We start from the raw sequence: 18,669 nt of genomic DNA on the forward strand, positions 1-18,669 counted from the left end.
TTTGGTCTGTTGTGTACTGCTCATGATTTATGGCAACAGTGATCTGGAATAGTAACTGATTGAAAACATCTACCATCAGTCCAATGTTCCTTTTAAAGTGTCCTTTAAATAACCATTCTGCTCAAATTCAAAACATATTTGAATATTTGAGAGATTGAAAGGTGATTTGTAAATTCCTGGTAGGGAGCTGTTGCATGGAAAGTTACTCCTGCCCCAATAAGATGTACATGTGACATCTGGACTGTAGTTCCAAATCTCTGAGGATGCTTGCCATAGATGCAGGCGAAACGTCAGGAGAAAATGCCTCTAGAACATGGCCATATAGCCCGAAAAAACCCACAAGAACCTAGTGATTCCAGCCATGAAAGCCTTCGACAATACAAATAATAAATAGCCGTACACATCACCAGGGCCGTAGCCAGAAAAATATTTTGGGGAGGGTTGACAATTTGGGGGGGAGGGGGGTTGAAAATTTCAGGGGGGTTTGAAAATTTCGGGGAGGGTTGAAATTTTTTTGGGGGGGTGGGGTTGAAACCTGCCTCCTAGCTCACACTGAAGCAAAGAGCACAGCAGGGGGCAGAGCAGCCTTCAATAGCCTGCAGCCTCGCCCCTGTCAACCACCTCCACCAAGTCTGGCCTCCTTAATGAGAGCATTCAACACACACACACCCAACTTGGTTGCTTCACTACATCGGCTATTGCTGCAAGTAATGGCCGTGTGAATAAATTGTCAATATTTGCCTGAGATAGTGCTTACAGTTCTGGAGGAACTCTTCATTAGGTTCTTGTGGGATTTTTCGGGCTATAGAGCCATGTTCTAGAGGCATTTCTCCTGACGTTTCGCCTGCATCTATGGCAAGCATCCTCAGAGGTAGTGAGGTCTGTTGGAACTAGGAAAAGGGGTTTATATATCTGTGGAATGGCTTGGGTGGGGCAAAGAGCGTTTCTCTGCTGGAGCTAGGTGTGAATGTTTCAACTGATCACCTTCATTAGCATTTGAAGGCCTGCCTGAGCCTGGGAAAATCTCTTGCTGGGAGGTGTTAATCTGTGCCTGGTTGTTTCCTCTCTGTTGTTTTGCTGTTGTAATTTTAGAGTTTTTTAATACTGGTAGCCAGATTTTGTTCATTTTCATGGTCTCTTCCTTTCTGTTGAAATTGTCCACATGCTTGTGGATTTCAATGGCTTCTCTGTGTAGTCTGACATGGTGGTTGTTGGTGTGGTCCAGCATTTCTGTGTTCCCAAATAATATGCTGTGTCCAGGCTGGTTCATCAGGTGCTCTGCTATGGCTGACTTCTCTGGTTGAAGTAGTCTGCAGTGCCTTTCATGTTCCTTGATTCGTGTTTGGGCGATGCTGCGTTTGGTGGTCCCTATGTAGACTTGTCCACAGCTGCATGGTATACGGTAGACTCCTGCAGAGGTGAGAGGATCCCTCTTGTCCTTTGCTGAACGTAGCATTTGTTGGATTTTCTTGGTGGGTTTGTAGATTGTTTGCATGTTGTGTTTCCTCATCAGCTTCCCTATGTGGTCAGTGGTTCCCTTGATGTATGGCAGGAACACTTTTAATCTGGGTGGATCTTCATCTTGACTCTCGTGGCTTGTTCTTGGTCTTGCAGCTCTTCTGATGGCTGAGGTGGAGTATCCATTGGCCTGGAGAGCCCAGTTGAGGTGGTTCAGTTCATCTTGGAGGAGGTGGGGTTCGCAGATTCTTTTTGCACGGTCTGCCAAGGCTTTAATGGTGCTTCTTTTTTGACTTGGGTGATGGTTGGAGTTTTTATGTAGATATCTATCTGTGTGTGTGGGTTTTCTGTAGACGGTGTGACCCAATTGTTGATCTGGTTTGCGGATGACTAGGACATCTAGAAAAGGCAGTCTTCCTTCATTTTCTTTTTCCATGGTGAACTGGATGTTTGGATGGATGCTGTTAAGATGGTCCAGGAACCTGGCTCCAAATGGTGAAAGTGTCATCCACATATCTGAACCATATCGTGGGCTTTTTGGTTGCTGTCTCCAGGGCTTGTTCTTCAAAGTGTTCCATGTAGAAGTTAGCTATGACCGGGCTGAGAGGGCTCCCCATAGCTCTTCATTTTTTGCATCTCATAGACTTCGCATGGGGATTTGGTTAACCAGTTAAAATTCATGAGTAAACCAGGTTTTTTTAAAAAAAATCTGAAACATTTGGGGGGGGGGGGTTGAACCCCTAAAACCACCCCCTCGCTACAGGCCTGCACATCACCAAACCAATATTACCAAACTTCCCCCCTCCCCCTTCCCCTCCCAAAAAAATATACACACATTCCAATATGTGTGTATGAATTTTCTCTACAGTCTACCTCCCCCCCCCCCAAATCTCCCCAGCGATGATTCTCTGCGGGTGCCTGGCTTGTTCTAGGTGCCTCCCAGCCGGGATCAATGCGCTCTACGTGGGGCTGCCCTTGAAGACGGCTCGGAAGCTCCAACTGGTCCAACGATCAGCAGCCAGGATGCTAACTGGGGCCCCTTACAGAGAGAGGTCAACCCTCTTGTTCAAGGAGCTCCACTGGCTGCCATTTAATTTCCAAGCCCTATTCAAGGTGCAGGTGCTTACCTACAAAGCCCTGAACGGTTTGGGACCAGCCTACCTGCGTGACCACATTTCCATCTACGAACCCACGCGTTCTCTTCGGTCATCTGGAGAGGCCCTGCTCGTAATCCCACCGGCGTCGCAAGCGCGCTTGGTGGGGACGCGGGACAGGGCCTTTTCTGTGGTGGCCCCCCGACTCTGGAACACCCTCCCCAAAGACCTTAGACAGGCCCCTACATTGGCTGTCTTCAGAAAGAACTTGAAGACCTGGCTTTTCCGATGCGCCTTCCCAGATTAGGAAATCTCCACTACCAAGTCCCATAAGCACCTTATCAGAACCAATGATTGCTGCACATCGCACTTGCCCTGGAAGCCCTATATACACCTCCTGTCACATCAGCACTTTTAATCTTGTACCCATTGCTTTGGCCTGGCCCAGTTTTATTGTGTTTAGTGTATTGTGCCTGTTGTTTATTTTGCTTTATTCTGTTTTTAATTGTTTGATTTGCTTAGATTGGACTGTTGTGTTGTGTGTTGAGGCCTCGGCCTGTGTAAGCCGCATCGAATCCTTCGGGAGATGCTTGTTGTTGTTCATTCGTTCAGTCATCTCCAACTCTTCGTGACCTCATGGACCAGCCCACGCCAGAGCTCCCTGTCGGCCGTCAGCACCCCCAGCTCTTTCAAGGTCAGTCCAGTCGCTTCAAGGATGCCATCCATCCATCTTGCCCTTGGTTGGCCCCTCTTCCTTTTGCCTTCCACTTTCCCCAGCATAATTGTCTTCTCTAGGCTTTGCTGTCTCCTCATGATGTGGCCAAAGTACTTCAACTTTGTCTCTAGTATCCTTCCCTCCAGTGAGCAGTCGGGCTTTATTTCCTGGAGGATGGACTGGTTGGATCTTCTCGCAGTCCAAGGCACTCTCAGAACTTTCCTCCAACACCACAGCTCAAAAGCATCGATCTTCCTTCGCTCAGCCTTCCCTAAGGTCCAGCTCTCACATCCGTAGGTTACTACAGGGAATACCATGGCTTTGACTAGGCGGATCTTTGTTGCCAGTCTGATGTCTCTACTCTTCACTATTTTATTGAGACTGGACATTGCTCTCCTCCCAAGAAGTAAGCGTCTTCTGATTTCCTGGCTACAGTCTGCATCTGCAGTGATCTTTGCGCCTAGAAATACAAAGTATGTTATGGAGAGAGATATTGACAAGCTGGAATGTGTCCAGAGGAGGGCGACTAAAATGATCAAGGGTCTGGAGAACAAGCCCTATGAGGAGCGGCTTAGGGAACTGGGCATGTTTAGCCTGAAGAAGAGAAGGCTGAGAGGAGACATGATAGCCATGTATAAATATGTGAGAGGAAGCCACAGGGAGGAGGGAGCAAGCTTGTTTTCTGCTTCCTTGGAGACTAGGACGCGGAGCAATGGCTTCAAACTACAAGAGAGGAGATTCCATCTGAACATGAGGAAGAACTTCCTGTGAGAGCCGTTCAGCAGTGGAACTCTCTGCCCAGGAGTGTGGTGGAGGCTCCTTCTTTGGAAGCTTTTAAACAGAGGCTGGATGGCCATCTGTCAGGGATGATTTGAATGCAATATTCCTGCTTCTTGGCAGGGGGTTGGACTGGATGGCCCATGAGGTCTCTTCCAACTCTTTGATTCTATGATTCTATGATTCTATGGCCTCCACATTTTCTCCCTCTATTTTCCAGTTGTCAATCATTCTTGTTGCCATAATCTTGGTTTTTTTTATGTTTAGCTGCAACCCAGCTTTTCTTTCACCTTGATTAGAAGGCTCCTCAGCTCCTCCTCGCTTTCGGCCATCAGAGTGGTGTCATCTGCATATCTGAGGTTGTTAATGTTTCTTCCAGCAATTTTCACCCCAGCCTTGCATTCATCAAGCCCCGCACATCGCATGATGTGTTCTGCATACAAGATAAAAAGGGGATTGGGTTAAACAATTAAAATTCATGAGTAAACCAGGTTTTTTTAAAAAAATCTGAAACATTTGGGGGGAGGGGGGTTGAACCCCTAAAGCCACCCCCTCGCTACAGGCCTGCACATCACCAAACCGATATTACCAAACTTCCCCCCTCCCCCTCCCAAAAGAATATACACACATTCCCAGGCCTGTAGCGAGGGGGTGGTTTTAGGGGTTCAATCCCCCCCCCCCGAAATGTTTCAGATTTTTTTAAAAAACCTGGTTTACTCATGAATTTTAACTGGTTAAAAAAATCCCCATGCTAGGTCTATGAGATGCAAAAAATTAAGAGTCCCTCCAGAACTGTAAGCACTATCTCAAGCAAATATTGACAATTTATTCACACTGTCATTACTTTCAGCAATAGCGGATGTAGTGAAGCAACCAAGTTGGGTGGGGTGTGTCTGTTGAATGCTCTCATTAAGGAGGCCAGACTTGGTGGAGGTGGTTGACAGGGGTGGAGCTGCAGACTATTGAAGGTTGCTTTTCCCCCTGCTGTGCTCTTTGCTTCAGCGTGAGCTAGGAGGTAGGTTTCAACCCCCCCCCCCCGAAAATTTCAACCCTCCCTGAAATTTTCAAACCCCCCCACTGAAATTTTAACCCCCCCCCCTGAAATTGTCAACCCTCCCCGAAATTTTTTTCTGGCTACGGCCCTGCACATTCCTATATGTGTGTATGAATTTTCTCTACAGTCTACCTCCCCCCCCCCCCCCAAATCTCCCCAGCGATGATTCTCTGCGGGTGCCTGGCTTGTTCTAGGTGCCTCCCAGCCGGGATCAGTGACCGGGAGGGAGAGCTTGACCTCGTGCAGCAGGCGCCCATGGGCGCGCGCCTCCCCTCCGCCGGCAGGAGCGGAGGGAAGGCCTGGCCCCCTCCTCTTCCTCCTGCGACGGATGCGGATGCTGCTGCTGCTGCGGCTTTAAGAGCTCCCACGCCTCCCTTTCGGTCCCTCCTGGAGGAGAAGGCAGGCGGACCGTCGGGGAAGAGCTCCAAAGACGCAGCCAGGCGGGGGCGGGGCCAGGAGGCCAGCTCCAAACTCCGTTGCCTGCAGCCAACTCAGCGAGAGAGATTGGGCGCGCGCGCGCGAGAGAGAGAGAGAGCGCGAGGCAAGGAATCCAGTCAGGGAGGCAAGCAGGGCGCGAGCTTCCTTGGCTGGGGAAGGGGCGGAGGCAAGCCCGCAGCGGCGACTGCAGAGAGGAGAGGAACCCCAGCCGCGGATGGAGCCGTAGCCAGAGAAGCCCGTATGTACAAACTTCGGCGTTGGCGTCCCTTCCCTTCACCGCTGCCTCTCCTCGCTTCCTTCCTTCCCTCCCTTCTCCTGCTCTTTTGGGCTCCTCTCTCTCTCTCTCTCTCTTTCCCCCTCCCCGCCTCCAGCATTCCTTCCTTCCTCAGCTGCTTTCTTGCAGGGTTTCCTCTCATTCCTCAAGTCCTCCCCTCTTTCCGACTTGTCTTCCGCTTTGCCTCCTTGACGGCTTGTTTTACCGTCCCCCCCCCCCCCCCCAATTTTCGGCCTCAGCATCATTCCTCCTCCCTCCCCCCTTCACTTGGTCCACCCATAGCAGGCAGCCTGCTTAGGTTTACTAGGAAGTTAATGCATCAACTCAGGATGTCTTCAAACGTCAGCCTGATTTCCCAAACTTGTTACTTTTTTTAAAGTCATAAATTATGAAACTGGCAGCACAATCCGTTGAAAAGAACCCCAAACAGCCCCTTTTGGTCAACACAAATATATTCTTAAGCCACCCCCTCCCCCACACACATTTCTTTAAAATAAGAACAATATCTATATAAATAAAAATGTAATTTGTGGGAGTAACATAACTCAAACACCACTGGACGAATTGACACCAAATTTGGACACAAAACACATATCAGGCCAACGAGTGACAATCACTCATAAAAACACAGCAGAAGGGACTTCAAAAGCCAAAAAACAAAATTTACATTACAGTGCATGCTCAAAACCACACACACACACATACTAGCTGTCCCCTGCCACACGTTGCTGTGGCCCAGTCTGTTGATCTGGAAAATAAAGTAACGAGAAAGTGTTGGTTTCTAATATATGTAATTCCTTTATACTTGTGGGTAAACAGTACTTCTTGTTGTTTCTTTGTCATTGTTGATGTGGAGAGTGCCTGGTTTGCCCATCCTGGAACATGCAAGATATCATTATCCTTCTTTAAGGGTCCCTTTCAAATCTATAATACTATCTCTCTCGCTGTGTGTGTGAATCATATCTATCTATCTATATCTATCTATGGTTGGGTGGCTTTTTGTCAGGAGGACTTTGATTACGTTTTCTTGCCCTGAAGAAGGGAGTTGGATTGGATGGCCTTAAGTATTTTCTGTTGGTCATGGGGGTTCTGTGTGGAAAGTTTGCCCCGATTCTGTCGTTCGTGGGGTTCAGGATGCTCTTTGATTGTAGGTGAACTGTGAATCCCAGTGACTACAACTCCCAAATATCAAGGTCTATTTCCCCCAAACTCCATCTGTGTTCATATTTGGGCGTATTGAGTGCTTGTGCCAAGTTTGGTCCAGATCCATCATTGTTTGAGTCCACAGTGCTCTCTGGATGTAGGTGGACTACAACTCCCAAACTCAAGGTCAATGCCCACCAAACAATTCTAGTATTTTCCTTTGGTCATGGGAGTTCTGTGTGCCAAGTTTGGTTCAATTCCATCGTTGGTGGAGTTCAGAATGCTCTTTGATTGTAGGTGAACTATAAATCCCAGCAACTACATCTCCCAAATGACAAAATCATAATTTTTTGAGTGATGGTCACTCCTTGTGTTGTAAGATGTTTTGTTGCCAAATTTGCTGTGATTTCGTTCATTGGTTCTTTTGTTTTTAAGGTACTCATTACGTACAGAGTATTTATATATAGAAAGAAAGAAAGAAAGATAGATTAGTGAAAGAAAACTTACTATAGGACGGGCCAAATCAGAAGGACATGGGAGGCAAAATGGAAGGGTCTCATTTCCAGAATAAAGGGGAAAGATAAGTATAAGGAGTTAAATAAGACTAACCTCGTGATTGAACAATTGTAATAAGAATAGCAAAAGTAGTAAACTGTTCCTGGGCGGGGGGAGGGGGGAGATGTGGATGGGTGGTGGTGGGATTTGGGAAAATACTGGTATTTTGATTGCTGATTTTGAAGATTGTATCTTTCTATGTCTGATACAATAAAAATGTAAAAAAAAAAATTAAGAACAATACTAGGTTGGCAAGCTTACCTATTGACTTCATTAGGACTTCCTTCTAATGAGCATGCACAAACACTGAGGATCCATCTGTTTTCTAATGTTTGAGTGGATTGAGGGGCTTTTCTGGGGGCCCTTCCACACAGCTGTATAAAAATCCACATTGAGCAGGATTCTATGGCAGTGTGGACTCAGATAATCCAGTTCAAAGCAGATATTGTGGGTTATCTGCCTTGATGTTCTGGGTTATATGTAAGCAGATGTACATTTCCTTCCTGTAATGCAAACCAATGCAGTGGCCTCACTGTACTGTTATTTTTTCTTAACGGTTCGGTCCCCACCTATCTTTGCAATCGCATCTGAATCTATGAACCGGCGCAAATTCTAAGATCTGAGGAGGAGGCCCTCCTCTCGCTCCCACCTCCGTCACAACCATGGTTGGTGGGGACGAGAGAGAAGGCCTTCTCAGTGGTGCCCCCCCCCCCCACCTGGCCTCTGGAACGCCTTTCCAAGGGAAATAAGACAGGCCCCATCCCTCCTCTCTTTTCATAAGAGTTTGAAGACTTGGTGGTTTCAGCAAATCTTCGAGAGTGACCAGTGCTAGCTCAGTCCAGACACTGTCCGGACACAACCTAGCCCCCTATATAGTACTCTGGTCATTCTAACAGGCTCCTGGAAATAGCTTTTGTTCCCACTTTTGTCGTTTTACCTATTACAGTACTGTACCCAAATGCTGGTCCCATCTTATTTCAATTTGTATCAGTCTTGACCCAGCCTTTTAATTGTTCTGACCCATTGCTTTTCCATGCCCTAACAAATAGACATGAAGAGCAGGCAGGATTTTTTCTATTAATATTTATGTGTTGTTGGGTAATTCCATGCTTATGTTGTGACTCTGTATGTTTTGATGATGTTGTTTGGAAACTGCCCTGAGTCCTCCCGGGGAGATAGAGCAGTAAATAAATAAATAATGTGGAAGGAGGAAGAATTGTGACAAGGCTGTGTTTGAATCCATGTGGTTTAGTCCAACTTTAAAATGGTGTTTCAATCTAGTCTTCAGAGTAGTGACGAGGTGTTTCTTGTTTTGTAAAAATCGGTGCCCACCATTTCCATGACTGACTGATGATCGGACAAAGTTTGTGAGCACAACTGCGCATGCATGCCTCTGAAATCCTAATCCTCTGCAGCAGGGGAAAAATGTTTCCTCAGTCTGGGGTGTCATTTTGTGCGACCACCAGCAGAGCCCTTCTCTAAATCGCGAGCTGACATGGCTTGTGGGACAGAGTTAGGTTTACTCATCAATATGCAATGTGGGGAGTTTCACTTTAGAAAAACCCCCAGTGGCATTTCTCCACTCCGCATCCTGCATCAAGGAGGGCAAACGAGAGAGCATGTCTATGTCGAGATGGGAGAGGTCAGGGAAGAAAAAATATGACGAAAACAGGCTCTGCATCTGTTCCATGAAGTTATGGAGGCTGCTTTGTGCTGCTCCCATCATGCTTAGGGAGCCTTACGACCAGTTAAACTTAAATGCACAGTGGACTGTGAAGAGGGAGTAAGTGAATTACTACCTATATTGATTTCTGCAAAGGCACTGGAGTTTCCAGCTGACTATACAGGCAGTCCCTGAGTTCAAAACATCCGACTTACATCCAACTCGTTGTTAAAAACAGGGGGGAGCAACAGGAAGTGAGAGAAATCTACCCTTCGGAAGGGAAATTCACTCCTGCAAGAGAGTTTGTAGTCTCCAGCAAGTTTGTTTTCTGCTGTCCTGGAGACTAGGACGCGGAAGAAAGGAGATTCCATCTGAACATGAGGAAGAACTTCCTGACTGAGAGCCATTCAGCAGTGGAACTCTCTGCCCCGGAGTGTGGTGGAGGCTCCTTCTTTGGAAGTTTTTAAACAGAGGCTAGATGGCCATCTGTTGGGGGTGCTTTGAATGCAATTGTCCTTCTTGACAGGGGGTTGGACTGCCAAGAACTCTATGATTCTAACTCTATGATTCTATGATTCTAAGGTGTCTCCACTGAATCACAGAATCATAGAGTTGGAAGAGACCTCATGGGCCATCCAGTCCAGCCAAAAAGCAGAAAAATTGCATTCAAAGGACCCCTGACAGATGGCCATCCAGCCTCTGCTTAAAATGTTCCAAAGAAGCTTTATCACAAATCCTTGTTTCCACAAAAAGCCACGTTTTTTAAACTTTAATTCTCATAGGAACAGAAAGTGAGGTGAAATCTTCTGACCAGGGCACAGACAGCAAAACAAACATCACAGGGGTGTTAATCCTATTCTATCCAAAACATATCTATCTATCTATCTATCTATCTATCTAGAATTACACTTTACAATGTAGCTGTGAAAAAGATCTTGGAGTCCTTGTGGGCAACAAGTTAAACATGAGCCAACAATGTCATGAGGTGGCAAAAGAGCCAATGGGATTTTTGCCTGCATAAATAGGAGTGTAGTATCTAGATCAGTAGTTCTCAACCTGGGGTCCCCAGATGTTTTTGGCCTACAATTCTCAGAAATCCCAGCCAGTTTACCAGCTGTTAGGATTTCTGGGAGTTGAAAGCCAAAAACATCTGGGGACCCCAGGTTGAGAACCACTGATCTAGATGCAGGGAAGTCATGCTACCCCTCTACCCTGCCTTAGTCAGACCACACCTGGAATACTGTTTCCAATTCTGGGCATCACAATTAAAGGGAGATGTTGACAAGCTGGAATGTGTCCAGAGGAGAGTAACCAAAATGACCAAGGGTCTGGAGAGCAAGTCCTATGAGGAGCATCTTAAAGAGCTAGGCATGTTTACCCTGAAGAAAAGAAGGCTGAGAGGAGACATGATGGCCATTTATAAATATGTGAGAGGAAGTCATAAGGAGGAGGGAGCAAGTTTGTTTTTTGCCGCCCTGGAGACTAGGACGCGGAACAATGGCTTCAAACTACAGGAAAGGAGATTCCACCTGAACATGAGAAAGAACTTCCTGACTGTGAGAGCTCTTCTGCTCCAGAGTGTGGTGGAGGCTCCTTCTTTGGAGGCTTTTAAGCAGAGGCTGGATGGCTATTTGTCAAGGGTGCTTTGAATGGGATTTTCCTGCTTCTTTGCAGGGGGTTGGACTGGTTGGCTCACGAGGTCTCTTCCAACTCAAGGATTCTATGAAAATAGTGCAAATACAGTTCATGTTTCCTAGCCGTTGTGTCTTCCAACTCTGTGATTCTATGATTCTATGTTCCTACTTACATACAAATTATACTTAAGAACAAACCTATAGAACCTATCTGGTTCGTTACATGGGGACTACCTGTATCTTTTTCGTAAAAAGAGTTACAGGTATAATACATGTGAAGAATTAAAGGGAATCTGATCCTTAACCCACCGACTAGACCAGACATCCTCAAACTGCGGCCCTCCAGCTGTTTGGGCCTCCAACTCCCAGAAGCCCTAGCCAGTCTGTTCAGTCGTCAGGAATTCTGGGAGTTGAAGGCCCAAACAGCTGGAGGGCCGCAGTTTGAGAGTGCCTGGACTAGACCTTTGGAACACAGAGCACACTTGCATCTTTAAAGTTCATTGGATAAGAGCTGTGTTGTGTACTGATGTGGGTGGTCAGCAATCCTTATTTACACAACAAGCTAAATTTTTCAAAATTATCACAGGGACAGAAAGTGAGCTGAAATCTTCTGACCAGGGGCACAGACAGCAAAACAAACCCTATAATGGATAGATGGATGGATGGATGGATAGATAGATAGATAGATAGATAGATAGGTAACTGTAGTTATGCTTTAAAAATGTTCTTTTCCGACTTACATACAAATTAGACTTTAGAACAGTGGTTCTCAACTTGTGAGTCCCCAAGTGTTTTGGTTTACAACTCCCAGCCAGTTTACCAGCTGTTAGGATTTCTGGGAATTGAAGTCCAAAACATCTGGTTGGAGCCACTGCTTTAGAACAACCTACAGAACCTACCAGAGTCCCCCTTGGGGTGATAAAAGCGGTATACAAATACTGTAAATAAATAAATACATTTATTTATTTGCCACATTTGTACCCCGCCGTTCTCAACCCCGACTCAGAGTGGCCTCATACATCAACAACAATTCAATGCCTTAAAACAGGGGCCCTCAAACTGTCACATCAGCACTTTTAATTCTGTACCCATTACTCTGGCCCGGCCAGTTTTATTGTGTTTTTGGTGTATTGTTTATTGCTTGTTGTTTTGTTGTTTAATATTGCTTTCACTGTTTTAATTTGCTTTAGGTTGTATTGTTACGTTGTGTATTGAGGCCTTGGCCTTTGTAAGCCACATTGAGTCCTTCGGGAGATGCTAGTGGGGTACAAATAAAGTTAATAATAATAATAATAATAAGGCCCAAGGGCCGGATACGGCCCTCGCTCAGGGTCAACCTAAGTCTGAAACGACTTGAAAGCACATGACAATAAAAATAATCCTATCTCATCAGCCAAAAGCAAACCCACACTTCCTATTGAAATACGAGTAAGTTTATATTTGTTAAAATTGTTCTTCATTTTAATTATTGTATTGTTTTTAACTGTTTTCGGACTACAAATAAGATATGTGCAATATGCATAGGAATTCATTCATGCTTTTTTCAAATTATAATCCGGCACTCCAACAGTTTGAGGTACTGTGACCTGGCCCTCTGTTTAAAAAGTTTAAGGACCCCTGCCTTAAAATAACATACAGTTGGTAAACATTTACGTTAAAAACCAAAACATTATAAACATCTAAAACAATTACATTATTAAAATCACACAATCCAAGGTTGTAATTTCTCAGGACTTGTTCCTCCATCCACATTTCTTCCAATATGGTTGATCCCCCTTAGGTTAGTCTCATATGTGATCTTTGCATGCACAGGGGCAGGAGAGTTTCATGTTTTCTGGAGCACTATATCTAGTTCATTTAAGCAACAGTGTGAAACTAAAAGTTACTCTGGCCTTTACCCAGATCTAGATAAGGCACACTGATAGGCCTATAGCCTGAGGAGGTGGGTGGGGATGCACTTTCCTATGCTCACAGCATTGAAGGTAGGAATGCATACCCTCACCCACCCCATGGAAGTACAAATGGCTGTTTACAGTGGAAGTGTTGCACCTGAATGTAGTTTGAAGTACACTTTCCCATTCCTTCTTTCCAGTACGTTCCTGACCCATCCTGACCCATTTATAATTTGTGCATTAATGGTGATTCTGAGCGAGTTCATCTCTGTTTTATTGAGGCACCTGCCACAATGTCATATTTTACATATCCTGATCCATCCATACATCTGGTTTGGACACACCAAAGAGACGTATTTTCCGTAACAAGTGCATAAATTATAGAACTTTTGGAGACTTACCTGAACATCATTGCAAAGGGCAACGCATGGAAGTGAGTTTTGTTAACACAAAAGGAAAACAGTCTTGTGATTTAGAGAAAAAAGTAAACTGTTTAGTGCATATTTTAAATTCCTAAAAAAAATAGTGACTTTTAATAGTGAGTGCCTCAGTGTTGGAAACTTTTTAAGTGAGAGAGACATGTTGTGTTTAAACTCTTAACAGTATTTTTCTTTAGTATATCATATATTTGGCAGCTACCCCAAGATCCTTCTATTTGCTTTTTTCCATGGTTTTGTTCCTCCTACTTCTTGAATAGACTTGTGTAGTCAGCGTGTGCCAGTCTGGGGGAATTCTGGGTCAGCCCTTATGGCTGTGCAAGTAGGGCTCCTTCTGAGTCATATGATTGGGTAACTTCAGTGTATAATGAGGTGGGTAGGTTTCATCGGTTCTTTGAATTTTGGCATTATAAATGTGTTGCTTTTACTTCCTGAACATTGCTAGTAGAATATACTGAATATTTATTTCTGGTTGTAATAATTCCAGCTATCAATTCCCATTCATAACTGCTGGAAGTATGCTTGTGATTGCTAAACTCCTAGTTTCACTAAGACAGTGCTGAAAATGATACTATTACTGGTGGTTATGGACTACAATCAACAACTTAAATCAAGAAATAGTTTTCTTAGATCTAAGAGACACTCGCTGGAACACCTCAGCAAGCGAGAGTTCAAAAGTGGCAGGCTCAAACCCAGCACCTCAATCCATGGGTGATACCAGATGAGAGACTCCCCCCTGGGCACTCAGAAGACGGGACGACTTGGAAGGCGCTGAACAGACTGCGCTCTGGCACCACGAGATGCAGACCCAATCTTAAGAAATGGGGCTACAAAGTGGAATCCACGACGTGCGAGTGTGGAGAAGAGCAAACCACTGACCACCTGCTGCAATGCAACCTGAGCCCTGCCACATGCACGATGGAGGACCTTCTTGCGGCAACACCAGAGGCACTCCAAGTGGCCAGATACTGGTCAAAGGACATTTAATCAGCTACCAAGTCTGCAAAATTTGTGTTTTTTTAAATTTTTATCTGTTTGTTTGTTTTGTTCTGTTAGAAATGTAATACAATGTTCTGGTTGCGGATGACACAATAAATAAATATGGACTACAATAACTGAGAAATACTTTAATACCATGCACTGAGATAAAGAACAGCATCAATCTTCATGAATGCTTTCTCTCGGTTTTGACCAATCTACATTCTGTTTGTGAGCCGGTGACGGAAATGCAATGCTGAAGCAACTCAAGCTCTGTTGGATTCTCAAAAGCCTTCTTTATATTCTTAAAAAATAGTCAAATGTCTTTGGACATCTTTTCAATAGAAAATTAATAATTTGCTGCTAATGGGTTCAGAGATTTTTACAGAGGTGCAGTTGCTATGGAAGGCTGACGATTTGCTATTATCTGCAGCAAACAAGTAGAATCAGCAGTACAAATGACTGAAATTGTTGGAAGTGAGCATTGCTAATCCTTGGATTGTCTTAACTCTCTTTAATTGTGCTGGAGGCTCATCAGGATTGCATTCCTACCTGGAGGTAGTTTTTACTCATCAAAATTAAGGACAGATACAAATAATGGGAGATGCTACCCAGTGGTTCTCAACCTGTGGGTCCCCAGGTGTTTTGGCCTTCAACTCCCAGAAATCCTAACAGATGGCAAACTGGCTGGGATTTCTGGGAGTTGTAGGCCAAAACACCTGGGGACCCACAGGTTGAGAAGCACTGTGGTACCCAGTTCACTTGGAGGGTGCTAGACTGGCAGATATAGAAATTGAGATACAGTAGTGTTCTCCAAAGCACTCTTGCTTGGAAGTCGAAGGGACTACATTCAATATACTTGAGTATAAGCCGAGGCATCTGATTTTACCACAAAAAACTGGGAAAACTCAAGTAGAAGCCGAGGGAGGGAAATGTAACAGCTATTGGTAAATTTCAAAATAAAAATAGATACCAATAACATTACATTAATTGAGGCATAATTAGGTTAAATGTTTATGAATATTACCTAAAACTGTCATTTCAGAGAAGACTGACCAACTCTGATTAAATTATTCTTCTAACCTTCTTCAGTGTAATTGTGGTTACGCATCCTTCCAATAATCACTATAGTTTATTTTAACTATACATTTTGAGGAAAATGCTGTATGAATAAGGGAAAGTGGAAAAGATTCGCACCGAGGAGGAGAGGAAGACATGTGCTGTGATGATAGAGGAGGAGAGGAAGGCCTGTGCTGTGCAAGTGAAAGAGAGGAAGGGGAACTGGGTTGATGTGAGGGTCCTGGGAGGAAGGCGTGGGGCTGAAAGAAGCCCTTCTTTCAGCACCACACCTGCCCAGCAGAACCCTCACTTGAGTATAAGCTGGGGGAGGGTTTTTTTCAACCTAAAAAGGGCTGAAAAACTAGGCTTATACTCAAATATATACAGTACTCTTCTTTTGCCTTCAGTGTTCAAAGAGAACAATTTGTGCTAATTTGACTATTCATGGCTCATTTTACTGTGCTACATCTCTGTCACTGTTCACAGCTAGACAGTCTGAACTTGCAGATCATAAACCTATTTCATTCAATGAACATAGGCATCCCTAAGAGATTATTAAATTATTTTATTTTATTTTATTATTAATTATTTTATTTAAAAAAATAATTTTATTGAATGCATTTCAGTGTTTACCTAGATAAAAACTTAGGGAAGGGGGTGTGTGTTTAAAGGGGGATGGGATATGGTCCTAAGGAAAAACTTTAGGTATGATTGGGGGAAAACTAAGGTATGAATCTATCAGGTTGGGTTGGGGACATGCAGAAATGGCTTTAGGTAAGAGATGTAAGGTTAGGGGTGGGGGTTGTTGTTGACTCCCGAATCTCCTTCTCCGCGCTGTATGATTTTTGTCATTGATGTAATTTCTCTCCTTATGGCTTCTCCCTTCTTCTTTCTTTTCTTTCTTCCTGTCTTCTTCTCGTTTTTAATTGTAGTTTTAATTATTAGAAGTGATCTGTGTCTAACATTTTGTCTGTTCTTGCAAATCGATCATAAAGTCATGAAATAGTTTCCAGTTGCTTCTCGGCCTTTTGGCTAAGATCAAGTGTAGTATCTGTTCCTATCTTTTTTGAGGATTGGATGCATCCTGTATTGAGACAGGATGCATACTTTCCTCATCACACCTTATTATTATGATTCTTATTATTTGAAAATATTGTGCATTGACTCATCACACCATGGATGGCTGGCTTCTCCTAGTCCATTCAAAACATCCCCTACATCACTCTATGATCTTTTAAAAAGTATTGTTGCTGATGGGATGAATACAGATTTTCCTATCACTCACAAAAACAGGGCTTCAGCAATGGAAGAATCCTTAGTATTTCAAAAAACATGATTAGAATTCTATCTGCAAATAATCCATTTCTGCGACGCTTTGCAGACGGATTCCGACAGAATATTGATGGGATGGGACCTGTCCGAAATCATTCTCAAACAGTCTCAGGAATTGAGTATTTCCTAATGTGATAAGGTCCTAAATGTATATATGCCACATGGATGTAGGAAATGGGACTAAAATGATGTGTAACTCCTTTTTCAAAATAAACGTTCAATTTCCACTTGTGACAGTGTGAGCAAGATAGATACCTGTGGCTGTAATATGAATTCTCATGAATGAAATTCTTAGATGTGCATTGGAAAAAATGTTTTGGAGAGCTACCACAGCATTAAAATTAACAATACAGGTGGGTAAGATAGCAGTATTTATTCTTGAATCTCATCTTGTCCATACACTTGGGAAGCCAGCTGGAGGCTTTTTTTCCAGTTTTGGAATGGAAGTACTATGTCCTGACTTCCATTACATGGCCTCCTGTGCGTTGCCAATATAAAGTGCTCTCACCACTTCAGATGTATTTCAGAAATCATGCGTAGTCTGTAAACCTTGAGGGATAAAATAGAGAGTAGAATGGGGCGGGGAAATGGGTTGTTGTATTAGACTTAGTAGTTTGTTTAATCAAGTCATAGTATTTTTAAAATTAGCTTTTCCTACTTACTCATATAATGTACTCAAAAATAAGATTATCTTTAACAAAAGGCATTGTAATTCTTTCTTGCAATCCAGGATAAAGAAACAAAGCATCTAGCTGTGAAATATTGTCCTTGCATTCAGCATTATATGATAACACGTGTTGCTCAGCTGTTGCTGATTTCTCAATAGCACAAACTTCAAAGGAAGGCTGGGAGGGAAAGCTGAGGCAAGAGGGAAAAGAGGCCTTGGTTTAATTGATCTGTCCCATCCAGCTGTTAGTGTATTTTTCTTGAATGGCATCTGATATGTCCTACGTACAGAGAAAGTTAAGAAACCACCACGTCTGGAAATTGATCCTTAGGATCCCCTTAAAGACCCAGCTCTCAAACTGCTTTCTTGTGCAAAGAAAAGAAAGGTTACATTCTGTTCTATTGTGTTATGACTGTGTTTTGAATCATATTTTTAGGGAGATTATACCTTGTCTCTATCTTCATCTGTCTACATACAATTGTTTAAAACAATCTTGTGAAAATTGGACATTGCTCTACTACTGATGTGAAAAAATATAATGGTTTGTGTAGAACTATATTTGTGTTGAATAGTCCTGTAGAAGTGTTTGAAATTGTTAGACTTACCCCAGCTTTTTCTCAGGTTTGGGATGCAGAATGGCACACAACATAATTAAAAATGTTCCAATATAGATAAACATAAACATTAAACACCATATTCTTTTTGCCTTCCCATTCCCAATCAAGGCCTGCAGTCCGCAAAGTGATATACCATAACTTTTGCATACAGGAACTAAAATTTCTAAATGAATTTTGTGACATTATAGGCTATTGTTTGTAGCAATCTTATTGAAATTGTATGATTGAAATGAGATAAGTGAAAATGAAGGGGGGGGGAAAAGCAGAATGGGGGGGGGGAGGAAAAAAAAGCAGAATGGGGGGAGAGAGAGAGAATGGAGGAGGGGGAATCACAAGAGAAGAAAATAGGGAATGATGGAAAGTTTTCATTTAATGATCCAATTCCATAGCCCTGTGTAAGCAAAATAAGATTAGAAAGAGATTCATTGCTGGGTTGCTGTGATTTTTCTGGGCAGTATGGCCATGGTCCAGAAGCATTCTCTCCTGATGTTTCACCTACATCTATGGCAGTCATCCTCAGAGCTTGTGAGGTATATTGGAAACTCAGCAAGGGAGGTTTAAAGATCTGTGGAAGGTCCAGGTGAGAGAAAGAACTCTTGTCTGTTGGAGGCAAATGTGAAGGTTGCAATTAATCACCTTGAGTAGCATTGCAAAGTTTTGCAGCTTCATGTCCTCGCTGATTCCTGCCTGGGGGATTCCTTTGTTGGGAGACGGCCCTGATTGTTTAATGTTTGGAATTCCCCTGTTTTCTGAGTGTTGTTCTTTATTTATTGTCCTAATTTTAGAGTTTTTTAAATACTGGTAGCCAAATTTTGTTCATTTTCATGGTTTCCTCCTTTCTGTAGAAATTGTCCACATACTTGTGGATTTCAGATGTGTAAT

At 43.6% G+C, this 18,669-nt stretch overlaps 1 protein-coding gene and 1 non-coding gene across 2 annotated transcripts in view; both read left to right on the forward strand.

Annotated features, from left to right (window-relative positions):
* The first annotated feature begins 5,464 nt into the window (after nt 1-5,464).
* RASSF8 (Ras association domain family member 8) overlaps nt 5,465-18,669 on the forward strand; it is a 124,502-nt gene continuing 111,297 nt past the window's right edge. Inside the window, exon 1 of the mRNA XM_067468875.1 lies at nt 5,465-5,774. The gene's annotated coding sequence lies outside the window, so the exon portion shown is untranslated. The remainder of the gene's footprint in view (nt 5,775-18,669) is intronic.
* LOC132777377 (U2 spliceosomal RNA) lies at nt 16,184-16,383 on the forward strand. The gene has a single exon (XR_010910072.1). It is a non-coding gene; the product is annotated as a U2 spliceosomal RNA (small nuclear RNA).

This window comes from Anolis sagrei, chromosome 5, assembly GCF_037176765.1.
Source record: "Anolis sagrei isolate rAnoSag1 chromosome 5, rAnoSag1.mat, whole genome shotgun sequence".
Classification (NCBI taxonomy): domain Eukaryota; kingdom Metazoa; phylum Chordata; class Lepidosauria; order Squamata; family Dactyloidae; genus Anolis; species Anolis sagrei.